The following is a 17,788-nucleotide window of genomic DNA, read 5'->3' on the forward strand; positions in this document are numbered from 1 at the left end:
AGAAATACAAGAAAAGAAAAAGATCTACAATATCAAACCCAAACAATTAAGAAAATGGCAATAGAAACATATATATAAATAATTACTTTAAATGTAAACAGATTAAATACTCCAACCAAAAGACACAGACTGGCTGAATGGATACAAAAACAAGAACCATAAATATGCTTCTACAAGAAACTCACTTCAGACCTAAAGACACATATAGACTGAAAGTGAGATGATGGAAATATATTCCATGCAAATGGGAAGCAAAAGAAAGCTGGAGTAGCAATCCTCATATCAGACAAAACAGACTTTAAAATAAAGAATATTACAAGAGATAAGGAAGGACACTACATAATGATCAAAGGATCAATCCAAGAGGAAGACACAACAATTGTAAATATCTATGCAGGTCAGGAAGCAATGGTTAGAACTGGACATGGAACAACAGACTGGTTCCAAATAGGAAAAGGAGTACGTCAAGGCTGTATATTGTCACCCTGCTTATTTAACTTATATGCAGAGTACATCACGAGGAACGCTGGGCTGGAAGAATCACAAGCTGGAATCAAGATTGCCGGGAGAAATATCAATAACCTCAGATATGCAGATGACACCACCCTTATGGCAGAAAGTGGAGAGAAACTCAAAGGCCTCTTGATGAAAGTGAAAGAGGAGAGTGAAAAGGTTGGCTTGAAGCTCAACATTCAGAAAACAAAGATCATGGCATCTGGTCCCATCACTTCATGGGAGATAGATGGGGAAACAGTGGAAACAGTGTCAGACTTTATTTTTTGGGGCTCCAAAATCACTGCAGATGCTGGTTGCAGCCAGGAAATTAAAAGACGCTTACTCCTTGGAAGGAAAGGTATGACCAGCCTAGATAGCATATTAAAAAGCAGAGACATTACTTTGCCAACCAAGGTCTGTCTAGTCAAGGCTATGGTTTTTCCCGTGGTCATGTATGGATGTGAGAGTTGGACTGTGAAGAAAGTTGAGTGTGGATGAATTGATGCTTTTGAACTGTGGTGCTGGAGAAGACTCTTGAGAGTCCCTTGGACTGCAAGGAGATCCAACCAGTCCATTCTAAAGGAGATCAATCCTGGGTGTTCATTGGAAGGACTGATGCTAAAGCATGGCCACCTCATGCGACAAGTTGACTCACTGGAAAAGACACTGATGCTAGGAGGGATTGGGGGTGGGAGGAGACGGGGACGACAGAGAATGAGATGGCTGGATGGCATCACTGAGTGAACTCCGGGAGTTGGTGATGGACAGGGAGGCCTGGCGTGCTGTGATTCATGGGGTTGCAAAGAGTCGGACACAACTAAGCGACTGAACTGAACTGAACTGATGCATGCAACATAGGAGCACCTCAATACATAAGACAAACACTAAAGGAGAAATTGACAGTAACACAATAATAGTAGACTTTAACATCCCACTCACACCAATGGACAGATCATGAAAACAGAAAATTAATAAGGAAATACAAGTCTTAAATGATACATTAGATGAGATGGATCTCATTGATATCTTTCTGACATTCCTTCCAAATGCAGAAGAATACACCTTCTCAAATGCACATGGAATATTCTCCAGGATAGACCACATCTTGGGTCACAAGTCAAACCTCAGTAAATTTAAGAAAACTGAAATTGTATCAAGCATCTTCTCTGATCACAACACTATGAGACTAGATATCAATTACAAGGAAAAAAAAACTAAAAAACATGCAAACATGGAGATTAAACAATGCGCTTCTAAATAACCAACAAGTTACTGAAGAAATCAAAAGGGAAATAAAAAATTTCTAGAAACAAATGACAATGAAAACACAACTCAAAACCTATGGGATGCAGCAAAAGCAGTTCTAAAAGGAAAGTTTATAGCAATACAATCCTACCTTAAGAAACAAGAAAAACGTCAAACAGACAACATAACTTTACACCTAAAACAACTGGAAAAAGAAGAACAAAAATCCCCTAAAATTAGTAGAAAGAAATGAAATAAACAATAGTAAAGATTAATAAAACTAAAAGCTGGTTCTTTGAGAAGATAAAATTGACAAACCTTTGGCCAGACTCATCAAGAAAAAAAAGAGAAGAATTAAATCAACAAAATTAGAAATGAAAAAGGAGAGCTTACAAAAGATAATGCAGAAATACAAAGGATTAAAAGAGAATATTATGAACAACTATATGGCAATAAAATGGATAACCTGGAAGAAATGGACAGATTCTTAGAAAAGTTCAATCTTCCAAGGCTGAACCAGGAAGAAATAGAAATTATGAACAACCAAATTACATGCATTGAAATTGAACTTGTGATAAAAAATCTCCCAAAAAACAAAAGCCCAGAACCAGATGGCTTTACAGGAGAATTCTATCAAACACTCAGAGAAAAGCTAATGCCTATCCTTCTAAAACTGTTTCAATTGCAGAGGAAGGAACACTTTCAAACTCATTCTACAAGGCTACCATCACCCTGATACCTGAACCAGACTAAGACAACACACAAAAAAAACCATAGGCCAATAGCACTGATGAACATAGATGCAAAAATCCTCAACAAAATTTTAGCAAACAGAATTCAGCAACACATCAAAAAGCTCATACAACATGACCAAAATGGGTTTATTCCAGGGATGCAAGGATTCTTCAATATATACAAATCAATCAATGTGATACATCATATTAACAAATTGAATGATAAAAACTGTATGATAATCTCAATAGATGCAGAAAAGGCCTTTGACAAAATTCAACACCCATTTAAGATTAAAACTCTTCAAAAAATGGGCATAGAAGGAACCTACCTCAATATAGTAAAGGCCAGATATAATAAGCCTACAGCAAACATTATTCTCAATGGTGAAAAACTGAAAGCATTCCCCCTAAGATCAGGAAGAAGACAAGGGTATCCACTTTCATCACTATTATTCAACATAGTTCTGGAAGTCCTAGCTACAGCAATCAGAGAAGAAAAAATAAAATAAAAGGAATCTAGATTGGAAAAGAAGAAGTAAAGCTCTCACCATTTGCAGATGACATGATACTGTAACATAGAAAACCCTAAAGATAGTATCAGAATATTACTAGAGCTCATTAGTGAATTTAGCAAAGTTTCAGGAAACAAAATCAACACACAGAAATCACTTGCATTTCTATATACTAATAGTGAAAAATCAGAAAGAGAAATTAAGGAATCAATCCCTTTCACCATTGCAAAAGAAATAAAATAAAATATCTAGGAATAAAATTACCTAAGGAGACAAAAGAACTGTACACAGAAAATTGTAAGACACAAATTAAAGAAATCAAAGATGCCATAAACAGATGGAGAAATATTCCATGTTCATGGGTAGGAAGAATTAATATTGTGAAAATAACTATACTACCAAACATAATCTACAGATTCAGTGTGATCCCTATCAAATTACCAATGGCATTTTTCACAGAACTAGAACAAAAAATTTCACAATTCATATGGAAACACAAAAGACCCTGAATAGCCAAAGCAGTCTTGAGAAAGAAGAATGGAGCTGGAGGAATCAACCTTCCTGGCTTCAGATTATACTACAAAAATACAGTCATCAAGACTGTATGGTACTGGCACAAAAACAGAAATATAGACCAACGGAACAAGATTGAAAGACCAGAAATAAACCCATGCACCTATGTGTACCTTATGTATGATAAAGGAGGCAAGACTATACAATGGGGAAAAGACAGCCTCTTCAATAAATGGTGCTGGGAAAACTGGACAGCTACATATAAAAGAATGAAATTAGAACACTTCCTAACACCATACACAAAGATAAACTCAAAATGGATTAAAGACCTAAATGTAAGACCAGAAACTATAAAACTCTTAGAAGAAAACATAGGCACAATACTCAATGACATAAATCAAAGCAAGATCCTCTATGAACCACCTCCTAGAATAATGGAAATAAAAACAAAAGGAAACAAGTGGGACCTGATTAAACTTAAATCTTTTGCACAGCAAAGGAAACTATAAGCAAGCTGAAAAGACAACCATCAGAATGGGAGAAAATAATAGCAAATGAAACAATTGACAAAGGATTAATTTCCAAAATATATAAGCAGCTCATACAACTCAATACCAAAAAAACACACAACTCAATCAAAAAGTGAGAAAAAGACCTAAACAGACATTTCTCCAAAGAAGACATATGGATGGCTAACAAACACATGAAAAGATGCTCAAAACTGCTCATTATTAGAGAAAAGGAAATCAAAACTTCAATGAGATATCAACTCATACTAGTCAGGATGGCCTTCATCAAAAGGTCTACAAACAATAAATGCTGGAAAGGGTGTGGAGAAAAGGGAACACTCTTGCACTGTTGGTGTGAATGTAAGCTGATACAGCCACTATGGAAGATGGTATGGAGATTCCTTAAAAAATAGGAATAAAACCACCATATAACCCAGCAATTCCACTCCTAGGCATATACCCTGAGGAAACCAAAATTGAAAAAGACACACGTATCCTATTGTTCATTGCAGCACTATTTACAATAGCTAGAACATGGAAGCAACCTAGATGTCCATTGACAGATGAATGGATAAAGAAGTGGTGGTACATATACACAATGGAATATTATTCAGCCATAAAAAGGAACACATATGAGTCAGTTCTAATGAGGTAGATGAACCTAGAACCTATCATACAGAGCGAAGTAAGTCAGAAAGAGAAAGGTAAATATTGTATTCTAATGCATATACATGGAATCTAGAAAAATCGTACTGAAGAATTTATTTACAGGGCAGCAATGGAGAAACAGATATGGAGAATATACTTATAGACACGGGGAGAGGGGATGAGAGACTGAGATGTATGGAAAGAGTAACATGGAAACTGACATTACCATATGTAAATAGATAGAAAGCCAACAGGAATCTGCTATATGGCTCAGGAAACTCAAACAGAGGCTCTGTATCAACTTAGAGGGTGGGATGGGAAGGGAGACGGGAGGGAGGTTCAAAAGGGAGGGGATACATGTATACCTATGCCTGATTCATGTTGAGGTTTGACAGAAAACAACAAAATTCTGTAAGGAATTATCCTTCAATAAAAAATAATTAAAAAAGAAAAAAGAAACCCGTGTTAAATATAAAAATATATATAATTAAAACTAAATGGGGAGCTTCCTTAGTGTCTCAGTGGCAAAGAATCCACCTGCTAATGCAGGAGACAGAGATTCAATCCTTGATCCAGGAAGATCCCACATGCCTCAGAGCAATGAAGCCCATGCACTCTCTCCCGTGCCAGAGAGCCACGATTACTGCACTCATGTGCTGCAACTACTGAAGCCTGAGCATCTAGAGCCCATGATCCAAAACAAGAGAAGCCACCACAATGCACTGAAACTAAAGAGTAGCCCCTGCTCACCACAACTAGAGAAACCCCACGCAGCAACAAAGACCCAGCACAGACAAAAGGAAAATGAAATGCACAGGGGCTTCTCTGTTGGTTCAGTGGTTAAGAATCCATTTTGAGTATTGTTTATTTGCAAGATTTTTCTTATTGATCATTGTTACTGCAAGGAGATCCAACCAGTCTATTCTAAAGGAGATCAACCCTGGGTGTTCATTGGAAGGACTGATGCTAAAGCTGAAACTCCAATACTTTGGCCACCTCATGCGACGAGTTGACTCACTGGAAAAGACTCTGATGCTGGGAAAGGTTGGGGGCGGGAGGAGAAGGGGATGACAGAGAATGAGATGGCTGGATGGCATCACCGACTCTGTGGACATGAGTTTGAGAGAACTCTGGGAGTTGGTGATGGACAGGGAGGCCTGGTGTGCTGTGATTCATGGGGTCGCGGAGAGTCGGACACGACTGAGAGACTGAACTTAACTGAACTGAACTGAACCTGACGTTTCCCTTTTTAGAGAAGCATTTTAAGGCAGCTTTGACTCTGTTGAGCCTCTCAATTTTATCTTTATTTTTATTGCATTAATACCTGGTATGTATAAGTTGCTTTCTTTTCTTTATGATTATTCTGTTTATTTTGCTAACTTTTTAAACTGGCTGTATACTTGTACACTCATTGCTTTTCCTTTTTATGTAAAGTCTACTACATTTAAGGCCTCAGTGGATAATGTTTTCCATATCCGTAAGTTTTAAGACTTTGTATTTTTGTTATCTTTCTGTAATGATATTGTTTTTAAATGCCATGTACTCAGTTAGTGATATAAACACATTATAAATTTCAGTTTTCTAATAAAAAAATTTTTAAAAAAATTTTAAAGTATTAAAAAAAAAAAAGAAATCTGCCTGGCAATTCAGGGGACACATGTTTGATAACTTGTCTGGGAAGATCCCACATGCCATGGGTCAACTAAGCCCCCTTTGCCACAACTACTGAGCCCACGCACTGCAACCACTGAAGCCCATATGCCCTAGAGCCCGTCATCTGAAACAAGACAAGCCACTATGGTAAGAAGGAAGCTCCTGCTCATCACAACTAGAGAAAGCCCATGTGCAGCAATAAAAACCAGCACAACCAAAGTAAAAAATTGAAATGTATATATATTTTTAAAAACCTACATGGATGGAGAAAAATATGCCATGCTAACACTAAAAGAAAGCAGGAATAGTTATGTTATTTCATACAACAGACATTAAGGCAAAGAAAATTATCAGGAATACAGAAATGGATTACATAATGATAAAGGGCTCAATTTTCCAAGAAGATACAACAGTCCTTAGCTTGCATACATGCCACAACAGAGTAGAATATCTTTTTGTCTTTTCATACTGTCCATGGGGTTCTCAAGGCAAGAATGCTGAAGTGGTTTCCCATTCCCTTCTCCAGTGGACCAAGTTTTGTCAGAACTCTCCACCATGACCCATCCATCTGTCTTGGGTGGCCCTACATGGCATGGCTCATAGTTTCATTGAAAAAGCTGACTTAAAACTCAACATTCAAAAACCTAAGATCATGGCATCTCGCTCCGTCACTTCATGGCAAATAGACGGGGAAACAATGGAAACAGTGACAGACTTTATTTTCTTGGTCTCCAAAATCACTGCAGATGGTGACTGTAGCCATGAAATTAAAAGACGCTTGTTCCTTGGAAGAAAAGCTATGACAAATCTAGATAGCATATTAAAAAGCAGAGACATTCCTTTGCCAACAAAGGTCTGGCTAGTCAAAGCTATGGTTTTTCCAGTAGTCATGTATGGATGGTCTCACATGTGAGACCATCCATACATGACTACTTGGACCATAAAGAAAGCTGAGCACCGAAGAATTAATGCTTTTGAACTGTGGTGTTGGAGAAGACTCTTGAGAGTCCCTTGGACAGCAAGGAGATCAAACCAGTCCATAAAGGAAATCAGGCCTGAGTATACATTGGAAGGACTGATGCTGAAGCTGAAACTCCAAAAGTTTGGTCACCTGATGTGAAGAACTGACTCCTTGGAAAAGATCCTGATGTTGGGAAAGATTGAAGGTGGGAAGAGAAGGGGACGACAGAGGATGAGGTGGTTGGATGGCATCAACAACTCGATGGATACGAGTTTGCACAAGCTCTGGGAGTTGGGTAATGGACAGGGAAGCCTGACGTGCTGCGGTCCATGGGGTCACAAAGAGTTGGACCTGATGGAGCGACTGAACTGAACTGAATAAAAGAGTGTCAAATTATACAAGGGAAAAATCTAATAGAACTGTAAAAGAGAAATAGGTGAATTCACTACCATACCTAGAGATTTTAACATCCCTCTATAAAATGCACTGATCCAGCAGGCAGAAGATCTATAAGAATGTGGCAGAGTTAAAAAAAAAAAAAAACCATCAGGAGTAAATATAAGGAGTCTATAGACTACTTTATTCAACCACAGCAGAAAACACCTCTCCTTAAGCTTACATGGAACTTTCACCAAGACAGACCATATTCTGGGCTATAAAACGTACCTTTACAAATTTATTATGAAAGAATAGAAATCATATAATGCCTACCCTCAGAGCACAATGGAATTAAATCAGAAATCAGTAACAGAAAGCTTACTTGAAAATCTCAAATTGTGGGGAGATTTATAAACATTTCTAAGTAACACATGAATCAAAGAAGAAATCTCCAAAGAAATTTAAAATTATTTTGAATTAAATGAAAATGAAAACATAACTTATCAAAAATTTGTGGAATACAGTGAATCAGTGCTTAGAGGGAAATCTGTAGCACTGAATATATTATAAAAATATACATTTAGAAAAAAGAAATATCTAAGATAAATAATCCAAGTTTCCAACTCAGGTAACTAGAAAAAGAAGAGAAAATTCAATCCAAAGTAAGTAGAAGAGAAAATAAGAATTAGAGTTGAAATCAAATGAAAATGCAAACAGAAAATCAATAAGAGAAAATTAAACCAGAAGGTGGTTATGGAAAAAGGTCAATAAATCAACTAGCTAGGCTAAGAAAGAGAGGAAACAAATTACTGTCAGCAGAAATGAAAGAGGAAACATCACTCCAGATCCTACAGGCACAACCCAGAAGAAATGGATAAATTCCTATAAACATACAACCTACCAATACTGAATCATGAAGAAATAGAAAATCTGAACAGATCAATTACTAGCAAAGAGATTGAAACAGTAATTATAAATTGTTAACAAAGAAAAATCCAGCTCTTAGGGAAAACACATTGACTGAAACCGCCCCCTCTGGCCAGGCACCACAGTAAACATCTGCATGAGTTATTTTACAACAGGAAGTCCTAGTAAGGAACATGGAACTAACAAGGCACCACCAACCAGAAGAATTCGGGAAGTCAAAAGGAGATGCCACATGTCCTACTGACTTCCCAGAATCCTCCTCATTGGAATCCATTTTGGCTGAACAATGTGTGTGCCACCAGGAAGGACCCTGAGTCAGAATGATTGGCCAGAGACAATTTGAAAACTAATACCATCACAATGAAACTCAGGACTGTGAGCTAGGTGACAGAGCAGTCCTCCTGGGTTTCCTTATCTTCCTGGTCTCTGCCTGGGTACCCCCTCCCAATAAGGTCTCTTGCTTCGTCAGCACGTGTGTCTCCTTGGACAATTCACTTCTGAGTGTTAGACAAGAGCCCACTCTCAGACGCTGAAAGGGGTCTCTCTTTCTGCAACACAGCTAAACGGTTTCACAGGTGAATTCTACCAAACACTTAGAGGACTAATATAAATCCTTCTCAAAGTCTTCCAAAAAATAATCAATAATAATAAGAAGAAGAACAAGTCCAAACTCATTTTATGATGGCCATACTTCTCAGATACCAAAACCAGACAAGAATACCACAATAAAGGATAATTAGGCCAATATCCCTGATGAATATTGATGTAAAAGTCCTCAATAAAATATTAGCAAACAAAATTCAACAATACATTAAAAAGATTACACACTATGACTGATACGGTGATTTATAATAAGAAATACATATTTGGCCTTCAACCCCATTTCTGAAACAGAGCTCCTAAGAACCTTGGAATTTCTTAAGTGAAAATAGTTATTAAGGTATCTTTTGTTATATTAATGAGGTAGCTTTTAGACTTCACTTAACGGTGGGGGCTGGTTGCCAAGAAAACTAACCATGTTACTAGAGGGTTGGAATTTTCAGTCCTACCTCCCTGACCTCCAGGGAGGGAAGAAGGGTCTGCAGGCTGAACACTTGTCAATAGACAACGGTTTAATCAATCATGCCTATTAACAAAAGTGAAAGTGAAAGTGAAGTCGCTCAGTCGTGTCCAACTCTTTGCGACCCCGTGGACTGTAGCCCACCAGGCTTCTCCATCCATGGGAGTCTCCAGGCAAGAGTACTGGAGTGGGTTGCCATTTCCTTCTCCAGGGATCTTCCCAACCCAGGGATCAAACCCAGGTCTCCCGCATTGGAGGCAGACGCTTTAACCTCTGAGCCACCAGGGAAGCCTCCCTCAAAACCCCAGAAGATGGTATATGGACAGCTTCCAGGATGGTGAACACGTGGAGACCAGGGGAAAGTGGCACACCTTGAAAGGGCAAAGAAGCTCTATGCCCCTTCCCCCATATCTTGCTGTATAAATTTCTTCCATCTGGATGTTTCTGAATTATATCCTTTTATAATAAACTAGTAATATGGAAAGTAAAATGTTTCTTTGAGTTCTGTGAGTCATTCTGCAAATTAATCAAACCCAAGGAGGGAGCTGTGGGAACCTCCAATTTGTAACAAGTCAGGTAGAAGCATAGGCGACAACCTGGGCTCATATTTGCATCTGAAGTGGAAGGCAGTCTTGTGCAACTGGGACCTTTACCTGTGCAATCAGATGCTATCTCTGATAATATCAGAATTGAGCTTAATTCTCAAATAGCCTGCTAGTGTCCCAGAACTACTTATTGATGTGGGGAAGACTACACAGACACAGACAGACAGACATACACACATTGGAATTAGGCTGAGGGGCCTAATTTAATGACCAAGTGGGATTTATTCCTAGAATACAAGGATAGTTCAATAGCCACAAATCAATCAATGTGATATATCACATTAACAAAATGAAGGATGGAAAAAATCTTAAAAGCATCTCAACAGATGCAGAAAAAACATTTGATTTCAACATCCATTTACAATAAAAATTCTCAACAAAACAGGTACAGAAGGCAAATAGTTCAGTATAGTAAGGGCCATATATGACAAACACATAGCTGACATCACATTCAATGATGAAAAAGTGAAAACTTTTCCTCTAAGAATGTCCACTCTTCCATTTTTATTCAACATGATACTGGAAGACCTAGTCAGAGCAGTTAGGCAAGAAAGAGAGATAAAAGGCATTCAAGTCTAAAAGGAGAAGTAAAACTGTCTATTTGCACATGACAGGAGATACATATGCCTACATACACAAACACACCATAAAGACTTTACACACAAAAATACAAAATTACAACTAATGAATAAATCTAGTAAACTTGTAGGATATAAAATCAATTCAAAGAAATTAAGAAAACAATCACATTTACAATTGCATCAAAAAGACTAAAATAGATAGGAATAAATTTAACCAAAGAGGCTAATGACCTGCTTACTGAAAACCATTAAGATTTTGAGGAAAGAAAGCGAAGAAGACACAATTAAGTGGAAATACACACTGTTTTCATGGGATTAGAAGAATTAATATTGTTAAAATGTCTATACTACTCAAAGTGACCTATAGATTCAATGCAATCCCTATCAAAATTCTAATGCTATTTATCACAGAAACAGAAAAAACAATCCTAAAATTTATATGAAATCATAATCCTGAATAGTCAAAGTGGTCTTGAGAAAGAAGAGGGGGAGATATCAAAATTCCTGATTTCAAACTATTATCAGTTCAGTTCAGTCACTCAGTTGTGTCCGACTCTTTGTGACCCCAAGGACTGCAGCACGCCAGGCTTCCCTGTCCATCACCAACTCCTGGAGTTTACTCAAATTCATGTTCATCGAGTTGGTGATGCCATCCAACCATCTCATCCTCTGTTGTCCCCTTCTCCTCCCGCCTTCAATCTTTCCCAGCATCAGGGTCTTTTCCAATGAGTCAGTTCTTCGCATCAGGTAGCCAAAGTACTGGAGTTTCAGCTTCAGCATCAGTCCTCCCAATGAATATTCAGGACTGATTTCCTTTAGGATGGACTGGTTGGATCTCCCTGCAGTCCAAGAGACTCTCAAGACTCTTCTCCAACACCACAGTTCAAAAGCATCAAAAGCACAATTCTTCTGCACTCAGCTTTCTTTATAGTCCAGCTCTCACATCTGCATGTAAACTATATTACAAAGCTATAATAATCAAAACAGTATGGCATTGGTATATATACATCAGTCAGAAAAGACAGCCCAGAAAAAAACTCATAAATATATGAATCAACTAAATTATGACAGAAGGGCCAGGAATATACAATAGGGAAAAAACAGTTGCTTCAATAAATGATACTGGGAAAATGGATAAACCACATGCAAAAAAAAAAAAAAAAGACACTGGACCCCTATCTTATACTAAACACAAAAATCAACTCAAAACGGATTAAGGAATTGAATGTTAAGACCTAAAAATGTAAAACTCCCAGAAGAAAATATAATAGAGGATAAGAATGACATCAGTCATAGCAATGACTTGTTTGACTTGACAACAAAAGCAAAGGCAACAAAAGCAAAAATAGATTAAGTAGAACTACATCAAACTAAGAAGTTTCTATACTGCAAAAATCTTCTACACTATCAGCAAAATGAAACGGCAACCTATCAGTCAGTTCAGTTCAGTTCAGTCGCTCAGTCGTGTCCGACTCTCCGCGACCCCATGAATCACAGCACGCCAGGCCTCCCTGTCCATCACCAACTCCCGGAGTACACTCAAACTCATGTCCACAGAGTCGGTGATGCCATCCAGCCATCTCATTCTCGGTCGTCCCCTTCTCCTCCCGCCCCCAACCTTTCCCAGCATCAGAGTCTTTTCCAGTGAGTCAACTCGTCGCATGAGGTGGCCAAAGTATTGCAGCTTCAGCTTTAGCATCAGTCCCTCCAATGAACATCCAGGATTGATCTCCTCTAGAATGGACTGGTTGGATCTCCTTGCAGTATAAGGGACTCTCAAGAGTCTTCTCCAACACCACAGTTCAAAAGCATCGATTCTTCGGCGATCAGCTTTCTTCACAGTCCAACACTCACATCCATATATGACCACGGGAAAAACCATTGCCTTGACTAGACGGACCTTGGTTGGCAAAGTAATGTCTCTGCTTTTTAAAATACTATCAAGGTTGGTCATAACTTTCCTTCCAAGGAGCAAGTGTCTTTACAGAAGGGAAGAAAATATTTGCAAAGTATATGTCTGATGAGTAAACATCCAAAATATATAAAGAACTCATATAACTCAATAGGAAAAAAATGAAACAATCTGATTAAAAAGTGGGCAGAACGTATGAATAAACATTTTTCCAAGAAGATATGCAAATGTCCAACAGGTAAATGAAAAGGTACTCAATATCACTAATCATTCAATTCACTTCAGTTCAGTTCAGTCGCACAGTCATGTCCGACTCTTTGCAACCCCATGAATCACAGCACGCCAGGCCTCCCTGTCCATCACCAGCTCCCGGAGTTCACTCAAACTCATGTCCATCGAGTCAGTGATGCCATCCAGCCATCTCATTCTCTGTCGTCCCCTTCTCTTACCACCCCCAATCCCTCCTAGCATCAGAGTCTTTCCCAGTGAGTCAACTCTTCACATGAGGTGGCCAAAGTATTGCAGTTTCAGCTTTAGCATCAGTCCTTCTAATGAACACCCAGGACTGATCTCCTTTAGAATGGACTGGTTGGATCTCCTTGCAGTCCAAGGGACTCTCAAGAGTCTTCTCCAACACCACAGTTCAAAAGCATCAATTCTTTGGCGATCAGCTTTCTTCACAGTCCAACTCTCACATCCATACATGACCACTGGAAAAACCATAGCCTTGACTAGACAGACCTTGGTTGGCAAAGTAATGTCTCTGCTTTTTAATATGCTATCTAGGTTGGTCATCGGAGAACGCAATGGCAAGCCACTCCAGTACTCTTGCCTAGAAAACCCCATGGGCGGAGGATCCTGGTAGGCTGCAGTCCATGGGGTCGCTACGAGTCAGACATGACTGAGCGACTTCACTTTCAATTTTCACTTTCACACATTGGAGAAGGAAATGGCAACCCACTCCAGTGTTCTTGCCTGGAGAATCCCAGGGAGGGCGGAGCCTGGTGGGCTGCCGTCTATGGGGTCACACAGAGTCGGACACGACTGAAGTGACTTAGCAGCAGCAGCAGCAGCAGCAGGTTGGTCATAACTTTCCTTCCAAGGAGTAAGCGTCTTTTAATTTCATGGCTGCAATCAGCATCCACAGTGATTTTGGAGCCCAAAAAAATAAAGTCTGACACTGTTTCCACTGTTTCCCCATCTATTTCCCATGAAGTGATGGGACCAGATGCCATGATCTTTGTTTTCTGAATGTTGAGCTTCAAGCCAACCTTTTCACTCTCCTCTTTCACTTTCATCAAGAGGCTTTTTAGTTCCTCTCCACTTTCTGCCATAAGGGTGGTGTCATCTGCGTATCTGAGGTTATTGATATTTCTCCCAGCAATCTTGATTCCAGCTTGTGCTTCTTCCAGCCCAGCGTTCCTCATGATGTACTCTGCATGTAAGTTAAATAAGCAAGGTGACAATATACAGCCTTGACGTACTCCTTTTCCTATCTAGAACCAGTCTGTTGTCCCATGTCCAGTTCTAACTGTTGCTTCCTGACCTGCATACAGGTTTCTCAAGAGGCAGGCCAGGTGCTCTGGTATTCCCATCTCTTTCAGAATTTTCCACAGTTTATTGTGATCCACACAGTCAAAGGCTTTGGCATAGTCAATGAAGCAGAAATAGATGTTTTTCTGGAACTTTATTGCTTTTTCCATGATCCAATGGATGTTGGCAATTTGATTTCTGGTTCCTCTGCCTTTTCTAAAACCAGCTTGAACATCTGGAAGTTCACGGTTCATGTATTGCTGAAGCCTGGCTTGGAGAATTTTGAGCATGACTTTACTAGCGTGTGAGATGAGTGCAATTGTGCGGTAGTTTGCACATTCTTTGGCATTGCCTTTCTTTGGGATTGGAATGAAGACTGACCTTTTCCAGTCCTGTGGCCACTGCTGAGTTTTCCAAATTTGCTGGCATACTGAGTGCAGCACTTTCACAGCATCATCTTTCAAGATTTGAAAGAGCTCAACTGGAATTCCATCACCTCCACTAGCTTTGTTCGTAGTGATGCTTTCTAAGGCCCACTTGACTTCACACTCCAAGATGTCTGGCTCTAGATGAGTGATCACACCATTGTGATTATCTTGGTGGTGAAGATCTTTTTTGTACAGTTCTTCTGTGTATTCTTGCCACCTCTTCTAATCATTAGGGAATAATCATCAGGGAATGATTCTAATCACTAATCATTAGGGAAATGCAAATTAAAATCACAGTAAAATATCACCCCAGACCTATTAGGATGGCTATCATCAAAAAGACAAAAGACAACAAGTGTTGGTGAGAATGTGAAGAAATGGGAACCCTTGGCGTGACATTGGTGGGAACACAAATTGGTGCAGCTACTATGGAAAACAGTATAGAGGCTCCTCAAAAAATTAAAATTAAAACTATCAAATGATCTCTCAATCTCACTTCTTAGTATATATCCAAAGGGAATAAAAATAAGGTATCAAAAAGATATCTGTTCTCCCATATTTATTATGTATATTAAAATAGCTAAGATATGAAAACAAGCTAAGTGTCCGACAACAGAAGAATGAATAAAGATGTGGTATTTATATGTGTATATACACACATACACACAATCGGGTATTATTCAGGCATGAGAAGGAAGGAAATCCTTGGCCGTGACAACATGGATAGAACTTGAGGGCATTATGCTAAATGAAGTAAGTTAGAAAGAGAAACAAATATGGTATCACTTTATGTGGAATCTAAAAAAATATAAACTCTAGAAACTAGAATGATGGTTACTGGGGAGAAATGGGAAGATGTTGATCAAAAAGTACTTAAAACTTCCAGTTATAAATGAATAAGTTCTGGAGATCTAAAAATACATCATGCTGAGTATAGTTAATAATGGGCTTCCCTGGTGGCTCACATGGTAAAGAATCTGCATGCGATGCAGGAGGCCTGGGTTTGATCCCTGGGTTGGGAAGATCCCCTGGAGGAGGGCATGGCAACCCACTTCAGGATTCTATGGACAGAGGAGCTTGGCAGGCTACAGTCCATGGGTCTGCAGAGTCAGACATGACTGAGTGACTAAGTACAGCACAGCATGGCACACAGTTAATAATATTGAATTGCATATTTGAAAGTTGCTAAGGGTAGATCTTAAATATTCTCACAACAAAAAAAAAGAAATGGCAATCCTGTGATGTGAGGGAGGTGTTAACTAACGCTATGGTGGTAGTCATTTGCAACTTAAAAGTGTATCAAATTAATTTATATATCTTAAAAAATATACCACATTATATATCACTTATATCTCAATAAAGTTGGGAGAAAATAAAATTTAATAAATAAATAAAAACTCTAATATTTTCTCTTGTGCCTACATGGAAACATAACCGGAAGCCAAGTGCATATTTGTCTTATTTTGTAATAAATCCAAACATCTTTTAAAAAATTTCCTAAATTGTATCCAAATTATTTTAGATATATATTTTACATATTTAAAAATTTTATATAAATAAAACATTTTATTTATTTTATAATTTAATAATATTTTATTCAAAAATAAATTTTATTTATATTTTCTTATATTAAAATTGGATTATTTGATTTACAAAAGAGAATTAAAAGATTTCTTCTTTCATTTCACAGCTGTTTCATGGGGAAAAGATGAAATCAAAACACCAGAGATTTCTCTGACTCATGAGAGTAGGACATCCAGTCCAAAGTATTGTGCTAAACTGTAAATGTATCTTCCTGTGTCTTGATAGGATACTCAAACTCCATCACAGTGCTAGTTAATTGCAGCACTAACGTAAGACCAATCATTCAGAATCTTTAAAAAAAGGAATTAAATAATTCAAATGTGTATTTGATTTAATATTTCATCAATAGAACTGTACTTCTGCCTTAAAATTAAATCTCTAGATGTGGCTGAGCTAGTTGTGCTGCTTCTATTCACCTGGTATTAGCACTAAGAATAGGAGGTTTTTTTAGAAGAACTTAGCAATACACACATATGGTACAGAAATACTTGAAGTGTTGAATAACTATTCTGTACCTTGTGGTTTTCCTAGAACAACTGAGTTGACATTTATATTCATAGTACAAAAAGCAAGTAATGCTGTTCAGTTCAGTTCAGTCGCTCAGTCGTGTCCGACTCTCCACCACCCCATGAATCACAGCACGCCAGGCTTCCCTGTCCATCACCAACTCCTGTCCATCATCAAACTCATGTCCACAGAGTCGGTGATGCCATCCAGCCATCTCATTCTCTGTCGTCCCCTTCTCCTCCCGCCCCCAACCTTTCCCAGCATCAGAGTCTTTTCCAGTGAGTCAACTCGTCGCATGAGGTGGCCAAGGTACTGCAGTTTCAGCTTTAGCATCAGTCCTTCCAATGAACACCCAGGATTGATCTGTACCTAACACAAATCAGGGCAGCAACAGTGGTCACTGTACACTTTGATACTACATACAGTAAAAACACTGCCAGTTTCACATAAAAATGCATTTCACAGTAAGTATTAATATAAAATATTAATTTTCTTAATTTTACCCTTGAGTACACTTTTAACTTAAAAAAATTCTGTGTGGTGAAAAGTATGCATAAAGCATTTCTGCTGTATACCAAAAAATGATGACTATCTAGAGGAAAAGCACTTGTGCAACTTGCTGAGCTGCAAGATCAACTAGCCACTGTTTTTGTAAACTTACTTGAGAAAAATGACTGGTGGACAAACAAAGGTTATTCAGACTTGAATATCTGGCACATACTTTTTCAAAATTACAGAAGTGACCTTAGCATACTAAGGAAAACAACTGACAGTATTTGTAACCAATGATAGATTTGAGTTTTTAAGCAGGAATTAGAATCTTGGAAAATTTGCTTTCACCATGAGCTTTATAGCTTCCCAACACTGAAAAGACATTCCTGATAAGACTAGTTGTGAATGAATGTAATTTTGATAGTATAAAATGAAACTATGTCAATGTCTGGAAGACCTGCACAACTTAATGAACCAATATTTTCCAAATAAACCATGCATGAAGCTACAA

The 17,788-nt window shown here is 38.3% G+C and overlaps 1 protein-coding gene across 4 annotated transcripts in view; it reads right to left on the bottom strand.

Moving 5' to 3' along the window:
- Positions 1-17,788, bottom strand: part of FANCC (FA complementation group C) — a 330,131-nt gene that overhangs the window by 60,412 nt on the left and 251,931 nt on the right. The window lies entirely within an intron of this gene.

This window comes from Moschus berezovskii, chromosome 7 (assembly GCF_049115385.1).
Source record: "Moschus berezovskii isolate FMDL1 chromosome 7, NW_MosBer_1.0, whole genome shotgun sequence".
Classification (NCBI taxonomy): domain Eukaryota; kingdom Metazoa; phylum Chordata; class Mammalia; order Artiodactyla; family Moschidae; genus Moschus; species Moschus berezovskii.